Here is a 22827-nt window from a genome sequence, read left to right as displayed (position 1 = left end):
CCATATGGGATGCCGGCACTGCAGGAGGTGACTTTACCCACTATGCCACATCGCCAGCCTCCTCATTATGAATTTTACTTCAATTTCCAGTATGGAGAGCATGTAGGAAGGGCCAATGAGGAAGGCTACAAGAAGTCTAAAACCAGAGTCATTTACAGAGATCAGATTTCTACCAATGGCGGTAACAAAGACATAAGGAGTTGGTGAACATCACTGAGTTTACGTTTGGTTCTTCTTTCTCTGCCTCAGTGATGGCAGAGTTCACAGAGCCAGGGAGCTGAAGGATGGCATAGTGACTGGGAAGCAGGATGCACCAGGGGAAGAGAAAAGGGAGGGTTGGAATAATGTATTACAAGAGAAAGCAGAGGCACGCGCAGTGAAGAGTTGTTGAATCGTGGCCGCATACAGATAGACACAGAGCGGCTCTGGCACTCGGGGAGCAAGTTGTGTGTGTCTGTGGTCCCTCCACTCACGCATAGACGATGCTTAGAAAGAACAAAGAGAAGGCAGGGGGAAGTGACTGGACAGGGCCCCCACCTGCGTTCCACAAAGCTTCACTATTCTGAAAGAAAGTGGCCAGGTTTCTGAAGGAAATCCTATGGAAAATGTGATACAGAGGCTTTGCACACATTGAATGGCAACACAACCATTCCTACTTCTGAAAAATCACATTGTTTTCATCTCCCTTCTCCAGTTAGATTATTTATTTGAAATAGTCAAACATGTCTGTCCCAAGGCTAGGAGTGAAATAGCAAATTTGATGCTGAACATAAAGGAAAAGAAAAGAAAAAGATTAAAGCAATCAAAATAAAATGGGGGCAGATTTTTAGAAAAAGGCTAAAACCATAGCAGAGAGAATCTATTCCTTGCTAATGCATAAAGAACAAAAATTAAATAAATAAATGTTAACGCCGTGTTCAAGTTAAGCACAATTGTTTAGTATGGAAACATGAATATTATCCCAGAGGAAGACATGATCAAAAATGATGATTTTCAATCATTTTAAGCATCAGAATGCTTTTATCCCAATGTAATTGTACATGGAGTTCAATTGATAAAGCAGATAAAAATGCAGCTGCCCCAGTAGAATAAGGGGAGGCCCCGGGCACTGAACCTCTGCCTCTCTTTTTTTCCTCCTGCAGCTGCTCCTGCAGCCCTGCCAGGGAATCCTTGCACTCTGCAGAACAGAATTTGAAAAGCAAACACTGGAATGTTGTAGCTTCATCCATTTCACAGTTTCAGATATTAAATACCATTAGCTTCTTTTCAACTGGTATACATGCACAAATAAAGTTGGAAATCTTTCCTTTTTTCCCCTCATGTTCATAATCCCACAGCCTGTATATAGAGTTAAAAGATGTAGCAGCCAGCTAAAGTACAAGATTTGAACCAGGCCATCTCACACGGTGTGGTGTTCCTGCTGATATTGGCAGGAGACAGCTGTGTGCAGACGATGTGCAATATTCACACCGCACCAGTAATAAAATCCTTGCCCGCCCTTATGGTCTGATTTATTTAAACTTCTTGTCGCCTCTCAGATCCTTGACCCAGGGACAGTTGGTAATTTGCATTGCTTCTACAGAGTAAGGCTGATATGTTTAATATTTATCCAGAGGAGGTCACAGACCTTATGTGAACTCTGTATCTGGTTAGCTGCAATGATTAATTCATGCATCTGAACACTGAAGGGTGCTTTCTGTGAATTGTCTGCATCATTCTTTGAAATGCAGCAGGATGGTTTAATGGCTTAAATGCACTGGTGATGAAGGTTTGAGGAGGGTTCAGTGCTGTTTGTTCCCATGAGGAGCTGTAGGCACAGAACCAAAAAGGGCTACGATGGAAGGTCTATGACCCTGTCATTTAAATGATCATCAGTCTCCAGTGAAGAGGAGGAGGTGGGCGCCCATGGCTTCAGAGAGAGCTGAGTCTAACACACTCTTGCCTAGAGGGGAACAGTGCTGGGAGAAATGCAGAAATTTAAATTCCAGTGCTCTTTCTGCCCCTAGTCTGCTTTCTCACATGTAAAATGGGAACACGACTATGCACGACGGTAGGCTTGATCGTTGGTCAGAAAATATTCACTCTTTTTCCACCAGCTTCATGGAAGGGATGAACTTTTGTAGCCCATCCATGTTGGGTCTAGCCATGCAACTCAGTTGGCCTCATGCCAGGCAGAACGGCCTTCACTGCATTTTTGCTTAAGGGCTACCATGTCACCTGTGTGGCGATGGGACATCAACAGGTGCAACGCAGCAGCAGTTTCAAACTTGCTTGCCGTGAGAAAAATGTGCTCCAGCTAGCCTACTGCCAGAGGAGGAGGAGAGGCTCCAGAGCAGACCTGATTCACACAGCAGCTTGAAGCCCTGCCCGGCTGGCATCATCAACCTCCAGCTGACCCACTGGGTGTGAGCAAGAAGAAACGTATCTTAAAGACGCTAAGTGTTGGGATGAGCATTTGGTGCAGTGGTTACAATGCTACTCGGGATGTCCACCTGCCATGTTGGCCTGCCTGGTTTGTCTGGGCTCCACTTCCCATCCAACTTTCTGCTAATATACACCCTGGGAGGCATCAGCTTATGACTCAAACACTTGATTTCCTGCCATCCACATGGGAGGCTTGGATTGAATTCTGAGCTTCTCGCTTTGTCCTGGCCCAGTCCTGGCTGATAAGAGGATGTGTGGAATAAATCAGCTGATGGAAGATCTCATCTCTCTCTCTCTCTCTCTCTCTCTCTGTCTCTCTGTCTCTCTCATTGCCTCTGTTTTTCAAATAAATAAAATTTACAAAAAATTAGAGTCACTGAGTTTTAGGGTAATTTGTTACACAGTAATGGCTAACTAATGCACTTATGTCCAAGCTAAGATAAACCGAAGTAGCGTATGCAAAGCACCTTATATAATGCCCATCAATACCAAGCACTCAGCAAAGAATTTCTGCTATTACAAATAGCATTCACATCAGTACCCAGATTAATATTTTTTCCTTCACTGTTGCTGGGAGTCTCACATAGCCTTCTGGTTGGAGTCTCAGCCTAGTGATGAAATTCACAAAGGAACAGTTCTCTGTGAAGTTCCAAGCAAGCTCCTCTCTGGCCTGCCTCTCCTTTCTGGTTCTTTCACGTCCAGGGTGGTGCCCTGAATAGATGGTAAGTATACACATTTCCCTGGGACTTTTGTCTCTTTCAAAAAGAGCTCTTTTATGGCAACCAACTGAAGCAGGAAGCCTCCCTCAAGCCTCTGTCTGGTGGAATTCTATGGCACAAGAAAGTGGCCTGGCGCCGGCTCCACCACCGGCTTTCCTGTTGCAGAGGAACTTAACCACCCTGCACTGCACTTCCCTGATTTACATAATGGGGCTGATTATAATTGCCAACCTCCCAGGATTGTTGTGTGAATTAACTAATGTTTGTAAAGTGCTCCGAGGGCCACAGATGAAAGGTGCTATATAAGCCTATTATTATGTCATCAAAAATGAAATCCCAATAAGATCACACTTTCACTGAAATTTCCATTAATCTTGTCATCATTCTAGATGAATTCTCGTTGGTTTTCCAGAGCCAATAAATAAATAAATAAATCGGAGATAAGGGTGATGGATTAAAATACGAAGCATTCGCACGGAAAGGAAATTAGCTAGAGAACGCTGGCACTTAGAAGTGATTTTTAAATTATTATCCTTTAATGAGCCCTGATCATGTAATCAATATTATGTAAAACCTAGATATGGTCTCTGAGTTTACAAACTAAATTATGAACCTGACTGATTAAATAGCTTAACATTTCCTATTTCAAGTGTGCAGAAATGAATGCTATATAAAGGCCTATAACTCAACTCATTTTTAAATTAGACCTCTTGTTATAGGAAATAACCTCGAAAGATTTAAAAAGATGATAGATGTATAAAGAGTATATTTATGATGTGTCCGTGCATTTGGTTAATTCTATATTGGGACTAAGTGAAGTGGCTTTGATATTAAAAGTGACCTAGAGGTAATTACGATCATAAAGTTTGATTACAAAGCTCCTAACATCCAGAAATGCTAGATCTCAGACATGTAGATTAATACCCTCCCTTTACAGAAAAGAAAGCAGAGACCTTGGGTTTTTAAGTCTATTACACAAAGTCACGTATCTAGGGATTGGTGAACCTGGGTCTCCGAGGTGTCCATCAGCTCTGTTTCCAGTGCAGTTATGTATTCCTTAGAATAAGAGCACTCTTTAGTTTTGTTGTAATATAGATCATCTATCTGTACATAAGACATTATCCTGAGTATCCTACATACAGACTTCCTTTGCCAAGACTGTTGATAAGAAATGGCAATTGGCACGTGGAACCAGCGTTCTTCTTTCGGAATCCAGGGGGTAGATTAAACATCACCCACTTCTCAAACGCTAAACAAATGTACATCTGAGATGCCGGTTGGATTCATTGGAAGTAGGGAATGGTTCCGGAGCCCATGCCTGTATCAAGGAGACTTCACTGGGTTCCACTGATCTGCAATGCCAGAGAAGGAGACAGATGCTGCTTTGTTTTCCCATTAGACAGATGCTGCGTGCAGAAAGCAAGGGAGATGCCTGTTCAGAGCCTAATGCACACTTATTTCTTGGGCTGCCTCATGCTGCTGACGTCAGGAGATGCAGATTTTCTTTCTTCAGTTGGGAGTGGTACCAAGTCCAACTAAACTTCACTGGGTTATGGATGGGGAAAATTATGTTTCATTTGACGACAGCAGTGATGCCAGAAGAAACCTGAATGATAAATGCCTGCCTTACATTTTGAGACAGAGATGGATGGACTTGCAGAAGCGCTGTAGGAAAACCACAGCCAAGGCTCCGGTGACTGGGAATCCGGTTCCTTTTTCCTGACTCGAATCCTATTTACACTTCAAGGCCAGTTTTTTCCATGGATGCATTTTCTGTCGCAAAGAAATCATCAACGGGGGCCGGCACTGTGGTGTAGCAGGTAAAGTCACCGCCTGCAGTGCTGGCATCCCATATGGGCGCCGGTTCCAGTCCCAGCTTCTCCACTTCCCATCCAGCTCTCTGCTATGGCCTGGGAAAGCAGTAGAAGTTTGCAGCCAATTGAGGAGTGAACCAGCAGATGGAAGACCTCTCTCTCTCTCTCTCTCTCTCTCTCTCTCTGCCTCTCCTTCTCTCTCTGTGTAACTCTGACTTTGAAATAAATAAATAAATCTTTTTAAAAAAATCATCAATGTTGGTTGCTGAACATTAGAGAACTCATTCATTCATTCCTATGTTCATTCATTCAGGATTTTTCAGAGGTGTTAAAGTGACAAATATTGTCAGGTTTTTTTTTATGTATCTGATGATGTTTCGTCGTTGTAAAAGGCACAGTAAGAACAACAATCAAACGCAGGATTGAGTGTTGAAGCAGGGGAGACCGACACCTGAATGTGTAACCATAACAGGTGCCGTGGATGTAAGCACAGAATGGCTACGAGAGCTTCGGGAAGGGTCGTTAGTTATGCGCCTATGAAGAAGTTGTGGCAGGTGAGTGGTAAAACCATTCTGAGGAATTAAAAGTGGGGAAAGAGCTGGGAGAAATGGCACAGGGTGGGGGCTGGGGACAGAATGTGGAGTGCCCCTTAATTGGGAGGAATAGGAACAGCAAGGATTTGAGACACGTTGTTAAGCAATTTTTTTGTATCTTTCAAGTTCTGAATGCATTGAACATGAAAAATAATAGTGGACTGTATTCAGAATTTCAAGCCCATATCACAGAAATCATTGAATTGCAGCAGGAGGAAAGCCAGAACAGGAAAATATGTTAGTTCTCTATAGATGTGAGTTCTAAGTAACTAACCAGCTGCGTGTCTCTGTGCAAGTTACTTAGCCTCTCTGAAGCTCAGCAGGAATTATTTTACCTATCTAAGGAGTGTAAAATTTCTCCTATGTAATTAAGGCTAAAAGAAATTTACTTCCACCTTCCAGACCTCTCTCCAGTTGTAGTCAAAAGGCATGCATGTCGCACCCCTGGAAAGATCACATGAATCCTAAAACTATTCCCAAAGCTGTAACTGCAAGACTCTGTGCATATTTTTACTAGCACCCAGTGCAATGTGAGAGATGTTAAAACTAAGCAGAACCAAGGCTGGCATTTGGTATAGCTCCTGAAGCTTCCCTTGGCACACCCACACCCTGGATTCAGATCCCGGCTCCACTTGCAACTCTAGCTTCCTGCTGATGCACATCCCGGGGTGGGGAGCAGGTGATGATGCCAGTTTCTGGGTCCCTGTCAGCCACATGGGAAGCCGAGATGGAGCTCCAGACTCCTGGCTTCAGCCTGGCCTGGTCCCAGCTCTAATGGGCATTTGGGAAGTAAAACAGAGATGAGATCTCTCTTCCTGTCCCTCGCCCTCTGCCCCTCTTCATTTCTGTAAATAATAGCTGAGAAGCTGAGGATGGACTGGGGCAGTTTTCTTCATGCAATGCAAGGATGACAAGTGAACAGAGGGAGTGTATATCAAACGGCCAGTGCATTACTTCATTTCTCAGGCTCCTGCATTTCTTCCACGTCCTCTTTTTTGGTTGCTGAGTCAGTCTTCCCTGGAGACTTCCATGGGTCTTGAGTATTTACTCCCTGACTTGGGGCATTCAGCGTGGCTACGTCTCAGTGGCCTAGGTTCTGTGCTTGCTCACCCCCAAAATGCTTGAACTCTGCTCTTTCGGGTCTCCATCTTGTCCATGTTGAGAACGGAATGGATCTCTGGATAAATTTTACCTCCAGCACAACACATTCTTGTTTCATTCATTTATCATTTGGTCAAGTGTTACAGGCCAACCAACGCTAATTCACTGTGGATGAGCAGAGTGAGCTTGACATCATCTTCCTTAATGCCACATTAACAAGAGTTCACCAGGGAGAAATATGGAGGTAGATGGACCCCTTCGGATCTGAATATGCTGACTTTATGACAAGTAACTTGATTTCCAGGGACTTTAGTCTTGTTAACCATAATAGCACCACTGCACAGAGTTGTCATGGTAATTAATTGACATCATGGTTAGCCCAGTGCCTGGTATGTAGGAGACACTCAAAAAACATTAGTTATTGTTTTTATTGTCATGGACAACTCAATTAGATTAACTTCCCTGTACTATCTGATACAGTAACCATTAATCACATAGGGCTATTTAAATTTGAATTAATAAGATTAAAACACAAAACTGAGTTCCTTAGTTGTAGCCACATATCAAGGGCTCAATAGCCACCTGTGACTGTTGGCTACCATATTGGTTGGTGAAGATACAGAACAATCCCATAATCATAGAAAGTTCCGTTGAACCAGGCTGACAATAACATTGCTTTCACATCCTAGAAACATCATCAAAGAAAAATGTGAAATGCACCAGATACTTAAAAAAAAAGTCAGTTGTGTATTCTACTGGGGGGGAAGGGAGAGTATAAACTTCAAAGAAATATTCCAGAAGCCCACCTAGGGAGTGTTTCAACCTTCAAAACACCGGGAGCCTCCCCTGTGTCTTTCCATGTTGTTTTGTTGTTGTTCCTGCCTCCCCCCTCCCTGTTTTCAATATCTTTCTGATGGAGTTCAGATCCATATGTAACATTGTTACAGGTGCAGAATGGTTTCTTTCAATCCTGAATGGGCTTGCACATGTGCAGCGATCGCGCAGAGGCCAGTACACTATTTCTGTGAGTCCAGGCCTCTCTCACAGTCTGTGGGTCAACAGCGTTCTTCTTTGCTTGCTAATGCTTTATTGTCTCTTAGTATACATTGGAATAATAATGGTAATTTATGCAGATATTTTGTATGCATAGCAAATAATGAGAAACACCTGCAGAAATTTCCCTCCTTCTCTGAGTTCAGCAACTAATTATATTTTTAAATAATGGCTACCATTGAACACAATTATCCAAATCATTTTAAGTAATGGAATCTTTTTAAGGTGTTTTTGAAAATTTTAGCACAGTTTTTAAACACTCATTTTTATCCAGAGGATGGGAGGATAAAAAGACTAGTGGGCGGCTCACCCAAAAACCAGTCTCTCCCAATACATCAGTCCTAAATTTTGCTCTAGGCCCTGGTCTTGGCTCCCAAGGTCATGACCAGCTGAGGAAAACCAGATTTTCTTTAGGGTCGTCTTCCGGATTTGGGGGTGTCTCACTTGTCTTCTCTTCAAAGCAATGAAAAATAATTCGATTATCTCCAAAAATTCTCTTCTAAAAGCACAAATTGCCACATGATCTTCCCTCTGTCAATTTAATTACTCAAATGGGAAAATCGGTGCCTGGGAAGCCAGGAGTCCCGCTTGCTTTGTCCTATGTCTCGGTTTCTTGCCCAACACATCTGCAAGGCTACAGCAGATACATTTCCAGTGCTTCTCTCTATAATGAGCTATAGCCCGGGACAGCCAAGGTCTTGGTACCGGAGTCTATCAGGAATCAAATTTACCAAAGAGAATTCGTAAAATAAAGTCATGGGGTCAGGAGCAACATCAGTAAGAAATACCCATTTCCCCGCCCATATCAAAACCTTAGGCTGTAGTCTTAATTAGAGCAAAGTTTTGGAAACTTCTGTAGATACACGTTTTATGTACAATCACTTTGTGCACGGTGATTGAGGGTTGACAATGTAACAGTTGGGGGTTCTACAACTATCTCTTAAACACCACCTCTGGAGCTTGTTTGATGGGCAGCGCGTCAATTTCATCTCTTGGCATTTCTAACCCTTTTTCTTTCTGCCCTTAAGAAATGATTGCTCCACAGGAGGAAATATCAGGTCATCTCTTGAATAAATCGTCTTCTTTTTGATTTGGGTTTATTTGGCTAACTGACATTTATGAAGGTCTTCTCTATTTTTAAGATTTATTCACTTGATAAGCATGGTTACAAAGAGAGAGGGAGACCCAGAGAGAGACTGAGATCTTCCATCCACTGGTACACTCCCATAAATGACTGCAGCAGGCAGGGCCAGGCTTGGAACTCCATCCGGCTCTCTGTAGTTGGCAGGGGTCCAAGTACTGGGGCCATCATCTGCTGCTTTTCCAGGCACATTAGCAGGGAGCAGCCGGCAGGCGGCGGCTTAACCTGCTGCACCGCAACACCTTGCCCCTACAGGAAAGCACCTTCCTGGTCATCCCACTCCTAGCAGTCCCCCCCACCCCCACTAATATGGTTTTCTAAGGAGCCAGCCCCAGGACAACCCAGGCTCTGCTCAGAGGTCATTATGGTCCACCAGCTAGAATAAATGGTAAGAATTTCTGCCCTTATGGAGTTTGCAATCTGCAGGTGCAGGTAAGTTAAATGCCATTCAGATTCAACACAAAACAAAAATGCCTAAGAGAGCTTGGGCGACAGAGCCATTAACTGTGGTGTGGGAGACCAATGGAAGTCTCTTGGAAGAGGTAAATTCGGGCAGGAGCCAGGACTACAGACCAGTGAGCGGTGCCTCCCAGGGGCTGGTCTGGGGTTGAGCACCGCTGTACACTGAAGTTCACTGATCAAATTGATGCAGGCATAGAAGAGAAAAATACAGCCGGCGCCGCGGCTCACTAGGCTAATCCTCCGCCTGCGGCGCCCGCACACCGGGTTCTAGTCCTGGTCGGGGCGCCGGATTCTGTCCCGGTTGCCCCTCTTCCAGGCCAGCTCTCTGCTGTGGCCAGGGAAGTGCAGTGGAGGAAGGCCCAAGTGCTTGGGCTCTGCACTCCATGGGAGACCAGGAGAAGTACCTGGCTCCTGCCATCGGATCAGTGCAGTGTGCCGGCCGCGGGGCGCTGGCCGTGGCGGCCATTGGAGGGTGAACCAATGGCAAAGGAAGACCTTTCTCTCTGTCTCTTTCTCTCACTGTCCACTCTGCCTGTCAGAAAAAAAAAGAGAGAGAAAAATAAGGAAAATGGATTGATCATTTCCAAAGCTAAATAAGTAGAGCCAGTATAAAAGGATGCCCTGGCTATTTTTTCTTTCTGAGATTATATTCTACTAATTCTTCTGCTCCAGGGGGAGCAGAGGGGAGGGTGTAGGCATAAGTAATGGTTGGAATAGAAGGAACTTCTTTTAGGTGTTTTGTTTTTAAACTTCTTTGGTAAAACAAAAAAGCTGGAAATTATCTACTAGGCCTAAACTCTGAGTTTTTTGTTTAACAATTTACTGGATCATTAAATTAAGATCTGAGTTCCATTTCCCCTGTTTCGCTGATTTCCAAAGGATTCTGTCATCTCCTAAGAGAAGGAAGGCGAAAACCATTATAATGTATTTTTGTTGTTGTTCTTGTACAAATGAATCATCACTCATTTGAGAGAGAGAGAGAGAGAGAGAGAGACAGAGAGAGAGACAGAGAGAAATGCAGAGACAGAAGTGAGAAAATGCCTTCCCGGGTCCTGTGGGCTGCTACGGTGACTCCCGCCGCAGGTGCAGCGCCCAGCCAGCCGCGGGCCCCTCCAGTAAGTCACCGGGCGTGCGCGCTGTCCCTGCAGTCGTCGCCGCAGGTGGCGCGGTGCCCGCGAGCCCAGGGAAGGAGACGGGTGCGCAGTCCGGTGCCGGTCACCGGCTGACCTCTGCCTGCTTCTCCGTGGCTTCTCCCACCCTCCCCACAGCGCTTCGCCACGGGTCCGTCTCCAGCGTCTTCTTTCCCAGTCAGTCAACCCCGCGGCTTGGAAATGAGAGGGTCGGGCTTGGCAGTGCTGAAGTGTGCGGTGCCTACCCCCTGCGGAAGCAGCACGAGTACTCTAGATTTCATTCTGGATGTCTCCTGGGCAGCGCCTTTAGAAGACGAAGAATGTTCTAAGTAGCGAAGTTCTAGAGCCATTCTTCAGGCCTACGGTGGGAGCCAAAACGCCCTTTCCCCAATTTGCACATTAAAAACTTCAACGTTGTCCCCCAATGTGGACACTGCACTCCGAATAGCAGTTTTTATTTTTTTCCCCTCCATTATACCACTAATACACATCAGGCTCTTTGTTCTTTCCTCCCACATTCCAAAGCTTGCACCTTAATAAAATAGGTAAGAAAGGCCTGGGGGCTCTGGGCAGGCGTCCAAACACAAGGTGCAAATACATTAAGCGGTGTGTTGCACAGAAATCGGTTTTCACTTCACGGGAGTTAGAAGTCCCCCCGTTCTCAAGTCGCAGTACTGAAGCATCACCACAAGAGGGAGCCATTGTTTAAATGTTGGAAGGTTTGGGTCTTGAGGCTTTATGCCTGCTCAAATCTCTCTTTAATATAAGAACCTGGTCAAACGGGTACAACAACAACAACAACAACAAAAAAAAAAAAGAAAAAAGAAAAAAAAGAAAAAGAAAAAGTAGAAACAGATGTAATCATCAGTGCAGTTCAATTTGGGAAAGCTGAATTCTTTCAGCTTTTAAATATCCAAATACCCAAAGGTGTTTCTACGACTTCAAACCTGATCATGGAAACCAATGACCAGCCTTGAGCACCTAACAGAAATTCGTGTAATAAAGAAATGACAGATGAATCTTTATTTTTCCATTGGTTTTACTTGGCATAAAACAACACAAACTTTTTTTTTTTGATGAAAACAGAAACTATTTGAATATAAGGAAACAAAGACAAATCCAAACCTTGAAGTTCAGTCTTGCCTATCAAATAGCAAATAATGACAATGATAGGTAAGCAGAGAAGGGGAGCATATGTCGTTAAGAATTCCTGCTCACAGCTCTGTGAACCAGCACCATTGTGAAATCTAGCCTGATGCGATAAAAGACATATAGAATGGCTTTTTGGAGGTTGCACGGCCCAAGGCTGGCACAGGTCCACCTTCTGCGACAACAAAACAAACTGGCAAATATTTGGTGCCAGTAGGGCTTTTATAGGAAAACAGATGACGGTTGAGATTATGAACCTTGACAGTTTCCTGATTTATTTCCTCTCCTTTTGTATAATTTGGCAAATGATCATAGTATTAGTGGGGGCTGAGCCTGGGGCTCGCCTCTCCTTGCACAGGGCCGGCAGGTATAGAGCCGTCGGGCTTGCGTTTAGGCATAAGGTGTATGAGATGAGTTTTCAGCTAGATATTGTCATTCAAGGAACACTGAGTCGGTGCCTTCCTTTTAAGGCTGTCAACCTAGATGAAGCTAGGTAACTAAAACACACTCATTAGCTCAGAACTATACCTTCTTTTTATTTAATAAATCGAAAGGCAGCAGACTGAATTTAAGACGGCTCTCAAGCAATCAAGAGTAAGTGTTACACTTTACCAGGCAGGCAATGAAAAACAAAGAAAACAATGAGAAAACACTAGTAATTTTTAAAAGCCATTCTTCTAAACGGTTAGACCCCTTTCCATAGAAATCCACGGACTTTCATGCTCTGAATCATTCACACAAAATGAGTAAAACAATCTCGTGTGACTTCTTAGCACATTCAGAACAAGAAAGGATCTGACTTATTTTATTAGTGATCTCTTTCACCACGACATAGACTATTTTTATATTCCCCTGCATTTAAAACAAGTGCAACAGGAATTAAGCCTCAATAAAAATGTATCACAATTAGAGATACTCCCAATTAAACAATGTTATCCCCGAGACAGTTTTATCAAAATAAAAAATCCCCAAACTTAAAATACTATAATTGAACACTTTTTTTTATTAAGAAAAGCCATGTCTGTACCTATCTTTCAAGACTGACATATTGTGCAATAAACAGCAATCAGCCTAAAGATGCTATATTAAACAAACCAAGTTTTGTTTTGCTAAACTAAGCAAAATTAGTTGAATGCCCTAAGTAATAGTTGCTGGTATTTTTTTTCTAAATTATTTCTCCACTTGTTTTTGTGTCTATGCATAAATTAAAAATCTGCTGAAATTTATTATTCATCTGAGATGTAATTAATATGCAAAATTATGCAAATTAAGATGCAATTAGGCTTCAATTCTCTAGTGGAATTTTCCATTATAATTTAATACAAAGTAATAGAGTAATTGGTGTCACGTGTAATTACGGTTACTCACGTGTACTTGCAGACGTGCAAATGATGTGGTATATGTTAGTTATCCTATGCAAATGGATCACGCAATCTCTTAATACTTGAGAATGGAGTAAACAAAGATGATCTTCGAAAAAGGGTGAGGGGGCCCCTCTTTCTTCTCGGGTGCTACCATTTTGAAGAACCATGCAAATAATTGTAACTAATCTCCCTGCATTTATTTCTAAGAAATTTAAACTTGGTGTTGTGCAGTACATTGTCTGTTACTTCGGAGAAATCATTTCCAGTACAAGTTGAATCTTTCAACAGAGACCTGGTGGGGATGCGGGTGCCAGGCGGACGAGACTCGGAGCGCAGCCGCAGACCAGAGCCGGGTCTCTCAGGGCGCAGGCTGCCTTCGCATCGGGCTCAGAGGGTCTCAGCTCCGAGAGAAATCGCACAGCCGGCTTTGCCAAAGAAATCCTCATCGCAGCCATGTGCTGCGGTTCCCTGATTGCAAAGTTGACCAGTTTGCTTTGCAATCTCGGTAGAGGCCAGACAATTGTGATTTTTTTTTCAAACCGAAATTTATTCCCTCCAAAATTCTCACAATTTCCAAAGCATTCAATGTCATTTCTTTCTCAATGAATAGAGCACTAAGCAAATCAAACTCTACAGTACAATTCTCTCAGTTCCTCAGCCTGCCATTTGCTTCAAGGGACGGCTCGGCACACTGGAGTCAGTCTCTCTCTCTCTCTCTCTCTCTCTCTCTCTCTCTCTCATGCCTCCCCCAGAGAAATGAAAAGAATGGGTCTCCCTGGCACTTGTCCTGAGCCCAGAACTGCTGCTCCTGATTTCTCCATGAGAAATGATTACCGCTTGTTTTAAAACACCCATGCTGTGTTGAATCCTGCACAGAAAACATTATGATCTCAACACTTTCCTTCTCAGAACTGAAGCACACACTTTAAGACGAGTATTTTATATTCTCAGCTCCAATTAACCTGAAGTGTTTCTCTTCCCTATGCCTGCCCCCACCTCCATGCCTTTCACCCAAGTCTACCCTTCCACTGGTGTGTTAACAGCCTGTTTTTTCCCGGTGGGGGAGGTGTGGGGCTCTTGATGACACGGAGTGGGAGTGGGCACGGACAGAGGCAAAGGTGTGTGTGGGTAAGCAGCTCTACTATTTCCCCCGTCTACCCTCACTCCTTGCTGGACAGGCGTTTGAAAGAACAGGCATGGACAAGAAAAAATAAACGCTACTATTAGTCTCTGCGGCTGCACCCGTGTGCAGCCCCACCCATTCCTCCATATGGGGCTTCCCCATTCATCCCAGTAATAACACCAATTACTATGCAGGCAGGGCCGTTTCTATCCACATTTGCAGCTCACGGTGGACATTTATGCTGCAGTCGGAGCAACACTCATATCTTCCACAACATCCATTATACAGCTGTTGTACAGTCATTGCAGATGAAATAGTGGATGCCCGGTCGGCTTGGCAGCGTCCTGTGTCATCATGGGAGGCGGGCTGGGACACAGGTGGCCTGACTTCACTCTGACACTGGCCTCAGCCCGCATCCGCATGTCCGGACGCTTGCAGGGGCTTCGGGTGCAGAAGAGTGGAGCTGTTAACAAATAAATAGCCAGAAGCTGACACGGGCTTAGGAACTTTGAAATCCCGATTCAGTGGGCACAGGGGAGACCCTGTGGCTTCAGCGTCACAAGCGCTGGCTCCACGTGGACCTGCTGTTGCCACACAGCCCGGGCCTGAACCATGGACCTCGAGAACATGTGGGTTGGAGTTGTCTTTGTGGTTGTTATGGGTTATATCTGCCGGTCTAGGAGATGCCCCATCGTATGTGCCGTGATGCTATTTTCTTCCCCAAGTTTGCCTCCTCCAACTCTGAGTCTTAGATCAGCTGAAATGACAGACATATGACATCCTGCGCAGGGCCATCATTCACCCCAGTGAATGAATTTCAAGATTTTTCACACCAAAATGAACTTTTTTAATTCCATTTCCCACAATTTTTGAAGCACCCTTGTACATGATCGAACTGAAACTTAAATAGAAATGCTAGCTTTTTTCTTCTATAAAAATTTAATTTTTATCAAACCCTTTGATATTGCTTTATCTTCTAAGAGCTTTGCAAAGACTCTATTCAATGTAATCTAATATGCATTTTTTTTTACATTTTAACGTCTAGGAAACCTGAAAATATCTTTAATTAATGAAATTTTGACAGTCACTCTCAACAGAACAGCAGTTATTATGTAGTTGTCTATGTTTGCATATGCACAAACTTTTTTTTTCGTTATTCCAGGAGAGTGACTGAACAATTGAAATCCTTTGAATGTTTAGGTAACAATCCTTAACTTAAGGACCATGGAAGGAAAAAAAAAAAAATGTTAAGTCTTTCTGTTTGAAAATTCCCCATTGACACCTTCTGGTAAGATCAAGAAAGTACTCATTACGGGTGTCAGCAGCTTGTGAGAAATTCCTGGAGACAGAGTGGAGCATTCTTGCAAGAAATGCAACAATGCCTGCACGCCTGCTAACACCCTCAATGCAAAGAAAGCACACACTTGGAAACAAATTCATTGTTGTCAGATTTCTAGCGCCTGGACATTTTCAGAGTATCAAGCCAAATACTTTTACTTAATATTTCTTGTATATGCCCAAGAGTGATAGATGATGAAAATCTATGTTGAAATAACTCTGAAAGAATTCTTTCAATAACTGTGAAACGATTCTGAAGCCTGAGAAAAACATATGTCCTAGATTAACTGGCAGCCATCTTCCCTTTCTTAGAGGTGCATGAACTACAGAGCATCGTAGGAGCAGGGGTGTTTTAGAAACAAGGACCTCTATGAAGAACCCATTGGACCCTCGCGACTCTCGTGCGAGGTTGGTGCTGTTGCTTCCATTTGATAGACTCAGCACTGAGGGACAGCAAGCATTTGACGGAGGTTGCATTTCTATTCAGTGGCAAAGAGGAAATATGAACTCAGATAACTGGACCCTGGAGTTCCCACTCAATCTGGGTCTAATCTGGCCCATGGACAACCTTTGTTAGGCACGATACTTTCCTTTTCTAGCATAATTATACTTTGTTGTTATCGGAAATTAAAATTAGGAAATTTTATATAAGAACTTGATTTTCCAGCTTTTCATCAAATCAGATCTAGCAATTCCAGGTATCGTTATTCTCACTGAGAAAACTGGTTTTGTTGTAGGCAGGCATACAGGTTAAAATTGATTAGGTTTGTGAGCTGGAAGACCACGCCTTCACCATGCCCCTATGTGACCTCATGCCCCTATCTGGCCACACCTAAGCACCCACTGGCCAATCAGGTTCATTAGCCACTCCCCTTTGAAAGTGGATTAAAAGCCTGGGACACGGTGTGCCCAGCCCCTTTTCCTTTCCTTGGCTTTTTGCCAGTACGGGGCTGGCTGCTGCCCTGCGCCTCCAGGGCGTGTGGCCTTTGAGCCACCCAACGCATGCTTCCTGGCCTCCTCCACATGGCTGGTTCCTGGTACTCATTATGAACCCAGATTTATCCATCTCTTTCAGATAAAGCCCTCACTCTCCTATGCATCTTTTCACTGAATAAAAGCTTAAAATGTACCATGCTGCCTCGTTCATTTATGCCAGTATTCAGAATTCTTCTCTGAATATTAGGCAAGAAACCACATGGGCTTATTAATATTGGGAATTTATTAATAAGCATATGGTGATATCGTATGGCACCCTAAATTCCGGTTTCAGTTTGAGGGCTGAGCACATACTCTTCTGTTTGCCCCAGCCCTCTCTGGACAACTTCCCTGTAGGGATGTGGGGCATGCCAGGGGTGCTGTTGAACCAACATGGGGACACCCCCTGGAGAACTTTCTCAGAAACCCCATTCCACCCGGCCCCCTCTCTCCCCACCCATACTCCACACAGCACCAGTGACATCAGGTCAGAACCAACACTGGAAACATCTTTGGCCCAATGTTGTGAAACAGAAATCTTGATTCTTGGCCATGGGTCAGGCAGGGATGGGTCAGAGAAGCAAAGGCACCAAGAGTGACACAGCAAAGGGGGCTGGTCATGGGGACTCCCCAGTAAAATGTGGGAGCTGGCTAAACTGGGTGCAGGGCCAAGGCTTCTGTGTCTTCTGGGCCCATGTCAGTCCGGCTGCCCTCTGGAAAGGAAGCTGGTTGTGGAAGGAGTAATCTGGGAACTCGGAGGAGTGCCTAGAACCCACCTCCAAACCGCCAACATTGCTAATGGGAGCCCCGACGGGAGAAGCCAGCCTTGACCTTGGAGGTCAACAGGACCTGGACATGGAGTCAGAGAAGCAGAAGGAGAAGACCCAGCCAGCGCTGGAGTAGCAGCAGTGGGGGACTGCCTCAGATCAACCAAATGAGCTCACACCCCGGTGACAGGTGACTGCCCCACACCTGCCAGGTGAGCTCTCACACCTGTGATAGCTGATTCCCCTCTACCCACCAGGTGAGTCCACATACCTGTGACAATGAGTGAGCTGTGCCTTTCCTGACCTGCGCCTCCAGCAAGATGTTTGTTTTTGTTTTTCAGTGAAACTCTGAAGACCCATGGCTCTTGGGAAACAAGATATCTTGGCCAGGATGCCTCCATATCACTTTCTGTTCTCACATGAAAGCTAAAAAACTCACTTTGCAAGTCTGCTTTCTACCTTGACTCCACCAACAGTCCTCTCTCTTGCTGGCCCAGTCCTGCCTCAACCACCCAGTTCCAGGGCTCTGTTTGAGGCCCACCCTTTGGGTGAGGATGTTTCCATCTAGGCAACCGCACCTGTGGTATTGCCATGGCCGCACCAGTCCTGATCTTGGACCCAGCCCTAGTTTCTAAAGTCCCTGGCAAAACGAAGTATGGAATCTTGTTGTTTGTTTGTTTAAAGATTTTATTTATTTATTTGACAAGAAGTTACAGACAGAGAAAGGGAGAGACAGAAATGTCTCTCATCCTCTGGTTCATGCCCCAAATGGCTGCAATGGCCAGAGCTGAACCAATCTGAAGCCAGGAGCCAGGAGGAGCTTCTTCCAGGTCTCCCCTGCAGGTGCAGGGGCCCAAGGACTTGGACCACCCTTCACTGCTCTCCCAGGCCACAGCAGAGAGCCGGAGTAAAAGAAGAGCAGCCAGGACACGAATCAGTATCCATATGGGATGCCGGTGCCGCAGGTGGAAGCTTAGCCTACTGTGCCATGGCGCCAGCCCTAAAGTGTGGAATCTTTTGTTGAACACAGGCTTCTGTGAAAACTTGGCCTCCAACTGCTTCGTAGCAAAGACCAGCATTGATGCTGCTATTCAGTGCAATGGCTTAAAAGGCAGGCAGGAAACTGAAGCACCTGCTCTCGGGGTTCCTCTCATCTGTCATAGTTGAGACTGCCTTATACTGGGCCTCTGTTTGTGCTGCTGCCTACATTAGCCTCATGTGGCCTGCTAAAGTCCAGAAGCACAAAGTCCAGGGTAGGTGACATGTCCAACCCCACACTCAATCAGCTCAGGCCAGTATATGCCCCCACCCTCATGAGGAAATCCACGTTGGGGACCCAGGATATCTTCTGATGCTGACCAACCTCATTTGTAATCATCCTGACTCATTACAGTCATTCTAATAGCCGTGAACCTTAAAGAGGAGGATGTTTCAATCTCTTCTCTGCTGCGGTATCATTAGTCAGACTTGAACAGCCTTACCAGTTGACCATGTTAAGAGTGATAGAGTCAGGCTGGTGCTGCGGCTCACTAGGCTAATCCCCTGCTTGCGGCGCCGGCACACTGGGTTCTAGTCCTGGTCAGGGCGCCGGATTCTGTCCCGGTTGCCCCTCTTCCAGGCCAGCTCTCTGCTGTGGCCCAGGAGTGCAGTGGAGGATGGCCCAAGTGCTTGGGCCCTGTACCCCATAGGAGACCAGGATAAGCACCTGGCTCCTGCCATCAGATTAGCGCAGTGCGCCGGCCACGGTGGCCATTGGAGGGTGAACCAACGGCCAAAGGAAGACCTTTCTCTCTCTCTCTCTCTCTCTCTCTTTCTCTCTCTCACTGTCCACTCTGCCTATCAAAAAAAAAAAAGAGTGATAGAGTCACGTAGGGGTAATTCCAACCTTTAAAATTTATCCTATTGACCAAAGTTTCTCCTGAAAGTGATACAAGGGAACAGGCAAGACTGAGGGGGAGGGCAGAATGAAATGGGCAAGGAAGAAAAACTAAGACAGGATGTGTGATCAAGTGGGTCACTATCATGCAACTCTTATTCAACTCACGGAACTTTCTCAGAAGCCGTGTGAACTGAGCATCAGACCTACCTGTCTGGGTGATAGAAAGGGAGTAATTCATCTATGGATCCCCAACCTACTCATACTTCTGGGTTGTATTTGTTTGAGCTCTGAATGGGAAAGTCCTAAAGGAGTGGCTACTCCAAGGGTGACTGGGAAAGGAGTGAGGCTGAATAGAATTAAGTTGAATTCAGGGGGCACAAGAGGAGGCACAGGCAACCCACCTGTGCCAATACTTAGTTTCACTAATGCCTTAAAAGAGATCAAGCTCAACTGCATCGTTTCTCAGGGAGGAAACAGTGCCTATACCCGAAACAGATCTACAGTTTCTACAGGGTATTCAAACATCCACTCTCTCGTCTGTTATACCATTTAAGGCACTAGCATCAGGAAGTTAAGAAAATCGTGTAAGGTCACATAGTTAATTAAGGATAGAATGAAAATGAAGTGTTAGAAATCAGAGGTTTATTAAGTGTGTGTTTCTCGTTGCTTTATTTGCTTACAAATATGAATTGAGTAATGTCAATAGACATTGGGCTTATACCTGGAGTGGCAAAAAGAGGATGTGAAATAGTCAATATATGTTGAATTGTCCTCAACCTGTATACAATCTAAGGGCAAAGGAAAAAGCTACTGGAACAGAACAGAAAGTGACAAGTGTCTCTGGGTGTTTCTCATCAATTTCTGAGGGAGTTCATGAAGCAGTGATTCCATTTAACTCAGTGCAGTGGTCTCAGGAATTTCTATAGGGGCAGGGGACATTTGAATAGACTCTTAGATAAAAAGGATTATTTGAATATGTAGACCTGGAGCATACAATGCAGAGGAAATTGTCCTACAATTTTCTACAGGGAATATGAAGTCATGCAGAAACCAATAAGGACTATCTTTCCTCACTTCTCAGTCACATGATCTCTTTTTGTCTTAATGTCTACTAAAAGATGAGGTATCTTAAAACCAATTTCAAAAGAAATTTACTGGGGCTGTTGCTGTGGCATAGCGGGTAAAGCCACCGCCTGCAATGCTGGCATCCCGTATGGGCGACGGTTTGAGTCATGGCTGTTCCACTTCTGATCCAGCTCTCTGCTGTGGCTTGGGAAAACAGTACAAGATGGTCCAAGTCTTTGGGCTCCTGCACCCACATGGGAGACCTGGAAGAAGTTCTTGGCTCCTGGCTTCGGATCAGCATAGCTCCTGCTGTTGTGGCCATCTGGGGAGTGAACCAGCAGATGGAAGACCTCTCTCTCTCTGCCTTTCTTTCTCTCTCTGTGTAACTCTGACTTTCAAATAAATAAATAAATAAATACTTTTAAAAAAAAGAAATTTAGTATCCATAGGGCTTTGGAGTAAAAGGTAAAGTAGATGATTTATGGACACTTCTTTTACAATTTTTACAAGATTTATTTTATTTACTTGAAAAACAGAGTGATCAAGGGAGAGATAGAGTATCCTTATGTTCTTAGAATTGTTTCTGCAAATCACATTGAATATGTTAAAAACATTAAAAATCACAATTAAAAAAATTTAAGAAAGATCTTCCATCTGCTGGTTCATACCCCAAAGTCCATATCAGTTGGGGCTGGGCCAGGCTGAAGCTAAGAGTCAGGAATTCCACTGGGCTCTCTCACATGGGTGGCAGAGTCCCAGACACATTAGCAAGGAGCTGTATTGGAAGCAGAGCAGCCAGGGCTTGAACCGGGTTCCAATATGGGATGCTGGTGTCACAGGTGGCGGCTTAACCCACTGTGCCACAATGTTGGCAGCAATGGCAGGCTCTCTCATAGGTGACATCTCATAGTATAGGGCTTTTGATAACATATTTTTACAAAATCAAGGGTGAATGACGATAAGTAGCAGAAACTTAAAATCCATCTTCACATCCTAGAGAAATCATGAAAGGCCTTGAATAACAACAAAATTGCTGGGACTTTGTTGCAAGGGTAATCAGGAATCGTTGAAAGATTTTTGAATAAGAGGTTTTAGGACAGGACATTAAATTGAAAACAATGTTTCAATAGGATGAGTATAGAAAGAAGTGAACTGGCTGGCGCCGTGGCTCAATAGGCTAATCCTCCGCCTTGCGGTGCCGGCACACCAGGTTCTAGTCCCGGTCGGGGCGCCGGATTCTGTCCCGGTTGCCTCTCTTCCAGGCCAGCTCTCTGCTATGGCCTGGGAAGGCATTGGAGGATGGCCCAAGTCCTTGGGCTCTATACCTGCATGGGAGACCAGGAGAAGCACCTGGCTCCTGCCTTCGGATAGGCGTGGTGCGCTGGCTGCAGCGCGCCGGCCATGGCGGCCATTGGAGGGTGAACCAACGGCAAAAGGAAGACCTTTCTCTCTGTCTCTCTCTCTCACTGTCCACTCTGCCTGTCAAAAAATAAAAAAAAAGAAAGAAGAGAATAATACTGAAAAATCTTTAAAATAGGTAAGTATAGAAACGATCTGAACTAATGAGTTAGTGGCTGAAAAATGAACTACCCAAAATGTAGTGGCTTCAAACAACAACCGTTCATTTATCCCCATACTCTACAAATCTGGGCTAGTCCTAGCCAGAAAAGCCTGACCTCAGCTGGTCTCTTCCACGTCTCATGTGCCTACAATCAGTTACTAGGGCTACCTGCTGCAGGATAACTTCAGTTGGGATGGCTCCTGTGGTCCTCACCCAGCAGGCTTGCTCGCACTTGTCAGAGTTTCTGCAGAGAAAGTAGAATTTCCAGGGCCACTTAAGATCTAGGCTTGTGATTGGCACAATAACACCTCTACCGCATTCCATTGGTCAAAACAAGTCACAATTCAATCTACGTACAAGGATGGGAAAGCCCACCTTTTTATTCAAGGAGCTGCAAGTCACATTTCAAAGGGGCACAGATAGAAGGGAGGCAGGGAAATCATTATGGGCATATTTTTTCTTTCATGATATGTCACACACCCAAAATTAATGCTTGATTTATGGTTATTTTTTCTTTCTTACAATATTTTATCATGATATCAAGACCAGAAAGAAAGAAGTCCTTTTGCCAGACACATCTAATTAGTAATTTCTATCCAATTGTCATCTTCCTTGCTAAAAAGAAGCATAATAATATTTTTTGTTTTTAGTTTAAGAAATCACCAGTTCTATTCTGATGATTCAGTTCAATTCTACTAAACCCAACAGATGTAATATCTTAAACCATAATCAGTATTAGTCAATGCAATTTTATGACTAAATTTGCCTTCATTTTCCCCCTTGTGTTCCAATCACATTATGATGAACACATACTAATCTTAGTTAGTGAAAACTATGAATCAGTAGAGGCCCTTGAAAAATATCCCAACATGTTATTTTAAAATATTTGGTTCTTAGAGTGGGCATTTGGCTCAGCATTTACTCCACTATTTGGGATGCCTGCATCCCCTTTGGAGTGGGTTCGAATCCAGCTCTGCTCCTGATTACAGCTTCCTGCCAATGTCCCAGCCACCCATGTGGGAGACCTGGATTGAGTTCCTGGCTCCTATGCATTTGGGTAACTAACCAGTGGATCTCTCTCTCTCCATCTCCCTGCCAGCCCCCAGCTCTCTCTCTGCTCCTCAGATAAATTAGCAAACAGAAAATATTTATTTCTTAAAATATTGAAA

Source organism: Oryctolagus cuniculus, chromosome 4 (genome assembly GCF_964237555.1).
Source record: "Oryctolagus cuniculus chromosome 4, mOryCun1.1, whole genome shotgun sequence".
NCBI lineage: Eukaryota > Metazoa > Chordata > Mammalia > Lagomorpha > Leporidae > Oryctolagus > Oryctolagus cuniculus.
The sequence above is the reverse complement of the archived record's forward strand: the minus strand, read 5'-3'. Positions refer to the sequence as shown.